Source organism: Pristiophorus japonicus, chromosome 3, assembly GCF_044704955.1.
Source record: "Pristiophorus japonicus isolate sPriJap1 chromosome 3, sPriJap1.hap1, whole genome shotgun sequence".
Classification (NCBI taxonomy): Eukaryota; Metazoa; Chordata; class Chondrichthyes; family Pristiophoridae; genus Pristiophorus; species Pristiophorus japonicus.
In genome coordinates, this window is record NC_091979.1 from 72,393,599 (window position 1) to 72,403,108 (window position 9,510).

At 45.2% G+C, this 9,510-nt stretch overlaps 1 long non-coding RNA gene across 1 annotated transcript; it reads right to left on the bottom strand.

Moving 5' to 3' along the window:
* Nucleotides 1-228: 228 nt before the first annotated feature.
* Nucleotides 229-4,686, bottom strand: LOC139257397 (uncharacterized). The gene is made up of 3 exons (XR_011592287.1): nt 4,514-4,686; nt 3,452-4,008; nt 229-569 (listed from the first exon to the last, which is right to left on the bottom strand). It is a non-coding gene; the product is annotated as an uncharacterized lncRNA (long non-coding RNA).
* Between the last annotated feature and the right edge of the window lie 4,824 nt (nt 4,687-9,510).

Sequence of the window (9,510 nt, forward strand, 5' to 3'; positions counted from 1 at the left end):
AAATGGTCTTGAAAGATAGCTATTCCTGCTCATCAGGGTTAAGGTGGATCCATGACCATTCCAGTGTAACTCCTACTGTAGCTTTGGCTGGGCTTGGCCTTGTACCAAAGAATCCCGATAATCCCGTCAAGGCAAAGAATCTACCTATCCCAAACAATGTCATTGTCACAAGAGGGATCGGTAGGACTTACGTCAGGAGTTCCAGCATCCAAGCTCCTCAAAGGGACATGAAAAAACTGCCAAAGACTATCTAAGCTTCACTTTGCAAAATAATTCATGCGCAAAAATGTCAAACAATACTATGATGTCGTTGGAACAGTCATTGTCAGCATGAAAAGAAAATACATTTCTATGTGGCCGATTTTCAGCAAGGCCTCCGTCTGCCCATGTGCTGTCCAAAGTGCCGCTGATGGCTGGCAAGATACCGGACGGTACTTTGGGTGGGTTTTCATGAAGAAGGTCCCTCGAAAGTCAGCGGCAGTGGGCAGGAGGTTGCATTCTCGGCGACAGAGCTGCTTGCCGCCCAAGTGCTGCCGAGGATGGAGTTGGGCCCACAGAGGGTCGAAGACCTGAAAATAAAAATCACAAAAAAAATACAAAAAGTATCCGAAGACCTTCAGGGGACCCCATGCAGATAAATCGTTGTTCAATTTTGTTTTAAATGTTCACTTAACTTTGTTTTAGGTTCTTCAGACTTACCGTCAAGGACAGACCAGCCTGCAGCCAGTGGTCCACCCTCTTCTGCCACTGACTCCCGCCGACTCCCGCCCACAGGAATCTGGAAGCTCGGCGGGCGGGAGTTCAGTTACGCCACTCAGCCGTCCGCTGACATCAGTGGGTGGTTCCCGGCGGCTCTCCCCTCCCGCCCGCTCCAGGCCACCTCCAAAGTGGCACTGGGCAGATCCTCAGGAGGAATGCCGGCGGGAGTGGGTGGCAGTCGACGGCAGCAGGCGGTGGGCTGCTGGAAATCGGCCCCTATGTCTTTGTCCTATCTACCTGCATGTTCCAAATATTAAGTAGCTTGTATTCAAACATTTGCAGCATTGACACTGGCCATACAAAGAAGCCTGTATTGATAATCAAAACAAATTGTTTACCTTGAGCATTTTGCTATATTTTGGCCGATGTAATTTCTATTGCACCAAAGAGTTCTCATTGTAAATGTTGAGAGAGACTTAATAAAATAAGTTAGAATTTGCAATCCTCCAGTTCCTATGGACTGGAGGGTAGCTAATGTAACGCCACTTTTTAAAAAGGAGGGAGAGAGAAAACGGGGAATTATATGCCAGTTAGCCTGACATCAGTGGTGGGGAAAATGTTGGAATCAATTATTAAGGATGAAGTAATAGCGCATTTGGAAAGCAGTGACAGGATCGGTCCAGGTCAACATGGATTTATGAAAGGGAAATCATGCTTGACAAATCTTCTGGAATTTTTTGAGGATGTAACTAGTAGAGTGGACAAGGGAGAACGAGTGGATGTGGTGTATTTGGACTTTCAAAAGCTTTTGACAAGGTCCCACACAAGAGATTGGTGTGCAAAATCAAAGCACATGGTATTGGGGGTAATATACTGACGTGGATAGAGAACTGGTTGGCAGACAGGAAGCAGAGAGTCGGGATAAATGGGTCCTTTTCAGAATGGCAGGCAGTGACTAGTGGAGTGCAGCAGGGCTCAATGCTGGGAACCCCAGCTCTTTACAATATACATCAATGATTTGGATGAAGGAATTGAGTGTAATATCTCCAAGTTTTCAGATGACACTAAACTGGGTGGCGGTGTGAGCTGTGAGGGGGACGCTAAGAGGCTGCAGGGTGACTTAGACAGGTTAGGTGAGTTGACAAATGCATGGCAGTATAATGTGGATAAATATGAGGTTATCCACTTTGGGGGCAAACACGCGAAGACAGAATATTATCTGAATGGTGGCAGATTAGGAAAAGGGGAGGTGCAATGAGACCTGGGTGTCATGGTTCATCAGTCATTGAAAGTTGGCATACAGGTACAGCAGGCGGTGAAGAAGGCAAATGGTATGTTGGCCTTCATAGCTAGGGGATTTGAGTATAGGAGCAGGGAGGTCTTATTGCAGTTGTAAAGGACCTTGGTGAGGTCTCACCTGGAATATTGTGTTCAGTTTTAGTCTGCTAATCTGAGGAAGGACGTTCTTGCTATTGAGGGAGTGCAGCGAAGGTCCACCAGACTGATTCCCGGGATGGCTGGACTGACATATGAGGAGAGACTGGATCAACCGGGCCCTTATACATTGGAGTTTAGAAGGATGAGAGGGGATCTCATAGAAACATACAAGATTCTGACGAGATAGGACAGGTTAGATGTGGGTAGATTGTTCCCGATGTTAGGGAAGTCCAGAACCAGGGGACATAGTCTTAGGATAAAGGGTAGGCCATTTAGGACTGAGATGAGGAGAAACTTCTTTACTCAGAGAGTTGTTAACCTGTGGAATTCCCTGCTGCAGAGAGTTGTTGATGCCAGTTCATTGGATATATTCAAGAGGGAGTTAGAGATGGCCCTTACGGCTAAAGGGATCAAGAGGTATGGAGAGAAAGCAGGAAAGGGGTACTGAGGGAATGATCAGCCATGATCTTATCGAATGGTGGTGCAGGCTCGAAGGGCCAAATGGCCTACTCCTGCACCTATTTTCTATGTTTTGTATGTCTATATATGTATAAAAATATACAGTTCCCACAACCAGTTTCAAATAAACTAGAAATGTACACAGCTTGATCAAAGATGAAGACTTGTTGACCTGTGTCCTTGTCCTTTCCAGGTTCTGGATCTGGTAAAAACTGTATGAAGTTGCACATATGCTGCACTTCTTATAAAGTATTAATTTAAGTTGGAAATGTAGCCTATATGCGATTACATGTTTTTTAGAGAGAAAGAGCCCAAGTTTGGGGAGTGGCTATATATTCATCAAATATTCCTCTCTGGCATCAGTTGGATGAAGAAATGAGGCTAGTACTCTTTATTAAATAAATGGTCGGTGTTTGAAATTTGGAGATAGAGGGCAAATGTGCATTTTTAATTAATTCTTTTTGACAATTCTGGAATTCTGGTTGTAAAAGTATCTATTATCTTAACACTCAATAACAATGCAAATTCTAATAGCAGATCATTGTAATAATAAAATTGTGTTAGACTCTTGGGATTTCAATCATCAGAAAATTAATATTCACTTTAGAAGTGGCAAAGTCATCTTTTGCTTTTTTGGTTAATTTGAATGCATTTTATTGTCAATGCAATATAATTGGTGACTAACAGTGGTCATTTTCTTTAAAGAATGGTAAGTCAATAATGAATTCAATGACAGAACTGAATCAGACTGCTTACACGCTTATCTTTAAATGCTGCATGCCATATGCAAATATGGAGCAACACTTGATCATTCAGCACATCAGGCCTATTTCTTTCAGCATATTATATAACTTACATGATTTATACAGTGGCATAATAATTAGGCTTGTCGACTCTGGTTGGAAGTATTCCTGGAGGCTTCATCACATGATCTCTCACCTCCAATCGCCCCACTCAGTCAAACCGCCTTTTTTGTCCATATCTCCAATATTTTTATAACTTACGGTAATAAACAAAAGTCTTCAAAGAAAATGAACGAGACACACAATTTTTTCTAATTCTCCTATGATCCTGTGTTGCTTGCAGCAGTGTCCAGGAAATTCATCTTTAATTCCTGGAGACTCCAGGACAACTCTGGAGGGTTGGCAACCCTAAATAATCATCAATAAAATCATGTTTGGGACACAAGACATTCCATGCAACCCCATGCGGGCAATTATATAGGAGTCACAGATTTCACTGTCAGAGCCTGTCGCTTTCAGAAAGCTTATCACTTGCACAATCTTGAGTGCCTGCTTAATTTGCTTCAGTCTGCCTGAGCAGTAAGTGCTCATTGTTAGAAATGCAATTGACTATGCTTTTCCTGAGCCATCTCTTGCAAACTTCTCTCCTCATGTTCGATAGCCTTGGTTACTGCGTAATGACAACAGAAGTATTTAAGAGTCACAACTAAAGCGAGTTAATACACGACAATAGCAAAACAAATTGAATTGAATTATATAAATGTATTGGGGCCGATTTTGATCAAGGCCTCCGTCCACCCAAGTGCCGCCCAAAGTGCTACTGATGGCCGTCGAGGTACCGGACAGTACTTTGGGCGGGATATTCATCGCCGAGGTCCCTCAAAGATCAGCAGGCGGCAAATGGATGATGTACACCACCAATCTGGGTGGCAGTGAGCGGGAGGTCTCATTCTCAGCAGCAGAACTGCTTGCCGCCCCTGTGCTGCCGAGGATGGAGTCGGGCCCACGGAGGGTCGAACAGCAGGAAAACAAAATCATCAGTAAAAAATAAAAAAAACTATCAGGGAACCCCATCCAGGTAAGTCACTGTGGAAAAATATATAAAGGCCTAGAAATCCCGGTTTCTCCTTCCCACGGGCGTTCGACTGAATTCTAGAGAAAAGAAGCGCACCTACCTGAATCTGCTGCGTCCACGCGAGATCCTGGTCTGGAGGCCTCTCCTGACTACGCGTCGCAGCGGGTGCACATCGGGATGTGCGCAGGCCTGGAGCTGCAGTCAGTCCGAAACTCCGATTACTATGAATGGAAAACATCTCCAAACACCCAAACACTATGTAAAACATTTAAAAAAACACTTCACATAAATACAATATAGAAATTAAAGTAGATAGAAATGTTTTTGAAAAATAAAATTGCCGATTTTTTAAAAACGTTTTAATTATGGTTTAAAATAAAATTACCTGAGTGGGCAGGGTTTTTAACATAAATATGTATTTTTAAATTTTACTTTAATATGTTTTTGATATGTTTTTAAACTCTTACACTGGTAAAAGTTGGCTATGCACCTGCTTTTACCAGGCGCAAGAGTTTTAAAGACATTCGCAGGGCAAGAGATGGGCAAATAGGCCAATCGCTGCCGTGGAAACGTCCTCACTCCTGAGCTGCGTGCGATCTGTCAAGTTGGGAACTTGACAGATGGGAAAAGCCGATTTTCAGTGCATGCGCATTGCGCACTGAAAACCGGCTTTTCCGATGCCTTCCCGGGTCCGTAAAAACTCCGTACGGACCCGGGGATGCCGGAATTTCTGGGCCATTATGATCACTAACCTTTTTTTCAGGATCTTCATACTTACCGTCAGGGACAGACCAGCCTCCAGCCAGCGGTCCACCCCCGTTCTGGCGCTGACTCCCGCCCGCATGAATATGGGAGCTCGGCGGGCGGGAGCTCAGTTGCGCCACTTGGCCATCCGCTGATGTCAGCGGGTGCCTCCCGGCGGCTCTCCCCTCCCACCCGCTCCAGGCCACCTCGAAAGTGGCACTGGCCAGATATTCCAGAGGACTGTCGGCGGCAGTGGGCGGCAGTCGGCGACAGTGAGCAGTGAGTTGATCAATTTTGGCCCCAGAGATTATAATTACCTCGCATACTCACGAACCATTGAAAATCCTGATAATAGTTTTGTTCAACACAATATAAATTAATCAAGCCTGTCTAATTGACTGAGTTGCTTTATAGTTCCACATTTATGGTATGAATTGCTTTATAGTTCCACATTCTTCATTCCTGGATTCCTTTTGTCTGAGTTACTAAGCCTGGATTTCCTTTTTTAATTTATATTCACTGTTTCCTTTTACTGAATCTTTTCACTCCCATTTTTTACTTTCCGCTGTTTGCATCTTTAACTGATTTCCTTCTGCAACTTTCATCCATTCCTCTCTCTCTTGACATGCATAGGCTTGGTTCAATGGTGCTGACCACAAATTGTTCAATGTAGAAAATTCCGCAGGATACTTTACAGAGAAGGAAAGAAAAATTAGATAGCAAGAGAAGTTATCGAGCTATGCTGGAGAGTTTCGGGGCCTGAAATTGGTCGACATACTGCCCTATACCGCCTGCTTACCGCCCAAAAATGTGTTTTTGGTCAAAAAGCACCTACATGCCGCTGACATACCGCTCGCCGGAATATTCATCTACCATACAGGACCGCCCACATACCGCCCAAAAAGTCTGATTTTCATCGCATACCGCCGACATACCACCAGAGCTGCATACCGTCCTGGAAAAGGTGGTTTTACGCGATCTTAAGTGGGCTGGAGTGGGCGGGAAAGGGCGGAGTGCACGGGTCCACCATTTTGGAAATCGGGAATTGTCAGCTAAAGCAGCATCTCTGTATTTCTGAGGTGAACAGTGATTTTACAGTGTGATTTAGGGTGGAAAAGGTATTTATTATTGTTATTGAGTAACTTATTTAGATAGAAGGCATTTTAGCTATATTTGTTTAATTGAAAAATAGTGAAGATTTACAAAGAATGGGGCCTGTACTATCGCAGCCTGTATTCCTGACAATCTGTCTAATGGAAGAACCAGATGTGAGAAGGTTAATTGAGCAGAGTGATAAGGGTAATGGAGGAGGTCACAGACTGATGATGAGGAGGAGGCCTTAGCCTGATGACTGTTACCCCAAAAGTTTGGCACTGTACAAGAGTGCTTAAATTAAATTTAAACGTTTATGTAAAAATCTCAAAAATATACAACAATTTTAAAACTTTGTAAAACTTATAACTATAAAACAACCCTAACAACTTTGTCAACTTTAATAACAACTTTAACAAAACTTCAGCAACTTTAATAACAACCTTAACAAAACTTTTCAAATTTAATAAACTTTTACAAATCAAACTTCAATTAATTAATGCACGAGTACAACAAAAAGACCCTTTACTGGCCTCAGCCACAACCTTGCCTCCGGCCTTGACCGCGTGCTACACCACCCTTGGGACGATTCCCCTCTTTCTTACTCCCGCCCTTCCCTTTCCCAGTACTCCTGAGTCTGGACCTCCCAGTGGTCGTAGTAAGCCGGCGTGCAGCACTGCACCCCAAGTGCTGTTGCTGTCATTGAGGGGTCAGACATTGCAGGCGCAATAAATGGGGCCTCAGGAGAAGCTCGCAATGTGGAAGACGCGGTTTAAGGGCTGGAACATGATGTCAGCTCCCCACCCTCAGGTGCTGTCAACCTGACTACTATGGCGTCATGTCTCCATCCCGTCGATTGCCGCATGGCTTCGACTGCGTCGGCGGTTCACTCCACCGCGGTGATCATTAGCAACCTTTCCTCCGACTGCCGCTCTGATAGAGCCGCACTGTTTGCGGCTATCGTAGCCATGGCCTTGAGCAACTCTCGACCTATGTCGACGCTGGTCTGTGACAGACGCACCATGTCCTGGTACACGCCTATCTGTAATGCAGCAACTGACCTTTTCTGCACCAACCTCCGTCGCTGCGGCAAAGGCGCTGCAGCAATGGAGGTGCCTTGCTGCACACCGCTTAGTCCCACAGAATCAGAGGAGCCATAGGGGAATCCCTGAATACAGACTCCGTGGTGGGGGATGTTCCAGCTGGTCCACATGGAGCTGGTGTATCCTCCTCCGTCTCCACCCCCACCTCCACCTCCAGTGGATGCAGGATCAGTGGCACTTCCTCTTCCTGTTCCTCTTCATCTTCCTCATCGCTGCCAGTGGTGAAGTCGGGAGAGGGCTGGGTGATGACAGAGGAGGAGGCAGTGGGTCTGTCGTCTGGTGTGGTCTGAATCATCCGAGTCTGGAAGTGCAAAACAACATTTAAAAAAGCTTGGCACCAGGGGAGAGGCCAGGCTTACATGAGTACATAGTACGGTGACTTATCGCAGTCTTATTTAAAAGTCCACCACTGCTGCAGTTCTGCATTACATATCACAGACAGACAATACATACATGCATTGCATGTCCCCAACATTACATGAGGCCAACATTACAGTTCAATAAACTTACATTATATAACATAAGGCCAACATTACAGTTACAGTTACATTATATGACATGAGAGGATTGCAACACAGACTGGATTGTATTCAACTTACCATCCTTTGTGAGTGGGTCAGCTCCAATGCCGGTGGTGGCACGATTGCTATCCCCAACCAGGGACAGGGCATGGATCTCAATGTCAGTCAGAGGCTCCTGGGTTGTGGGCCCTCCCCCTGTACGCTGCTGATCAGCTGCTATTGCAGATGTCTTCTTCTGCAGAAAGTAAAGTAAATCAAAGTAAAAATCTTCAATCCATTTAACATCGCAGACACTCAAGGTCACACACACACACAGGATCACACACACAGGATCACACACACACACACACACAAATAAAACCATTGCATTGATCCTCTTGTCATTGCCTGCAAGCACGAATACATCGCCGTAACCTAAGATAAATAACATCATCCATGTGACACGGAACCTACATTTACATGGTACATGGCACATGGGGGTTGCATAACTAAAATCATTACTTACTCTTGCTATCCTCACCAGGTCGTTCCACCTCTTATGACACCTTTCCCCATTGTGTACCATGGTACTTGTGGAGGACACAGCCTCCTCGATCCCATCCCATATCCTATTGTACTCCTTTGCGGAGGGCTTTCCATGACCACCCTTCGTTAGCTCGGAGTACCTCTCTGTCATATGCTCCAGAAGGGCAGGTAGCTCCGTCTTATTGAAGGCGGGCGCCCTCAACCTCTTGTCCTTTTCGATGTTCCTGCGCTTTGATTTTTTTTTAAACATTTCCATAATATTTCTGTTGTTACGATTTTTGCTTGGTAAAATATGTCTTCTTATTCTTCAAACTGTAGAATTATTAGTTGTTCGGAATATTTTTTAACTCTGCAATGTGTTTTTCAAGTAACTGCCCGTCGACAAGCTTGCTGCTCCTTCTCACCCTCTCTCCCTCCTCATCAAGTCACTGCGCATGTGTGGGTGACCCCTGACCCCCGAAATCGCGGGTAAAACGCTTCAGGAAAAAAAACGGGGAAAAGAAATTGCGTATGTGCAGTTCAGTCATCTTTAGCAGTAGCCTCGCTACCATCCCTTGCACCTCCAGAGTCCCCCAAGATTCTATCAGTGCCGCCCATCGAAGCGAAAGTCGATCTGGATCGACCAGTAAATTACATACCGCCCACTGCAAACCGCTGGCATACCACCGACACAACGGCGAAAAAATTCGGACCAATTTTGCCCTCATCAGTCTCGGCGGTATGCTGGCAGTTTGAAACGACGCACCGCCGAGAAATGGGCAGACCTTATGCATCAACCAATTGCAGCCCCTTGGAAGGATGATCAAATGCTTGGTCCAACAATCACTTTATGGAAGGCTTTTAAAGGGAGAGAAATGGGTACAGAGGTACAGAGGTTTAGGGAAGGAGTTCCAAAGGGTGAGGCCGAGACAGCTGAAGGCTCTGCCATCAATAGTGGGACAAAGGGATGGGGGAAGAGATCGGAGGGGAGGATTCAAGGATGTAGGAGGGGATGGAAGGCTGATGGGGGATGTAGAGATTGGGTAGGGTGTGGTCATGTAAGATTGGAAAAGGAGGACAAGGATTTTAAATTTAGTATATATTGGAGGGAGGGAGCCAATGTAGACCAGTAG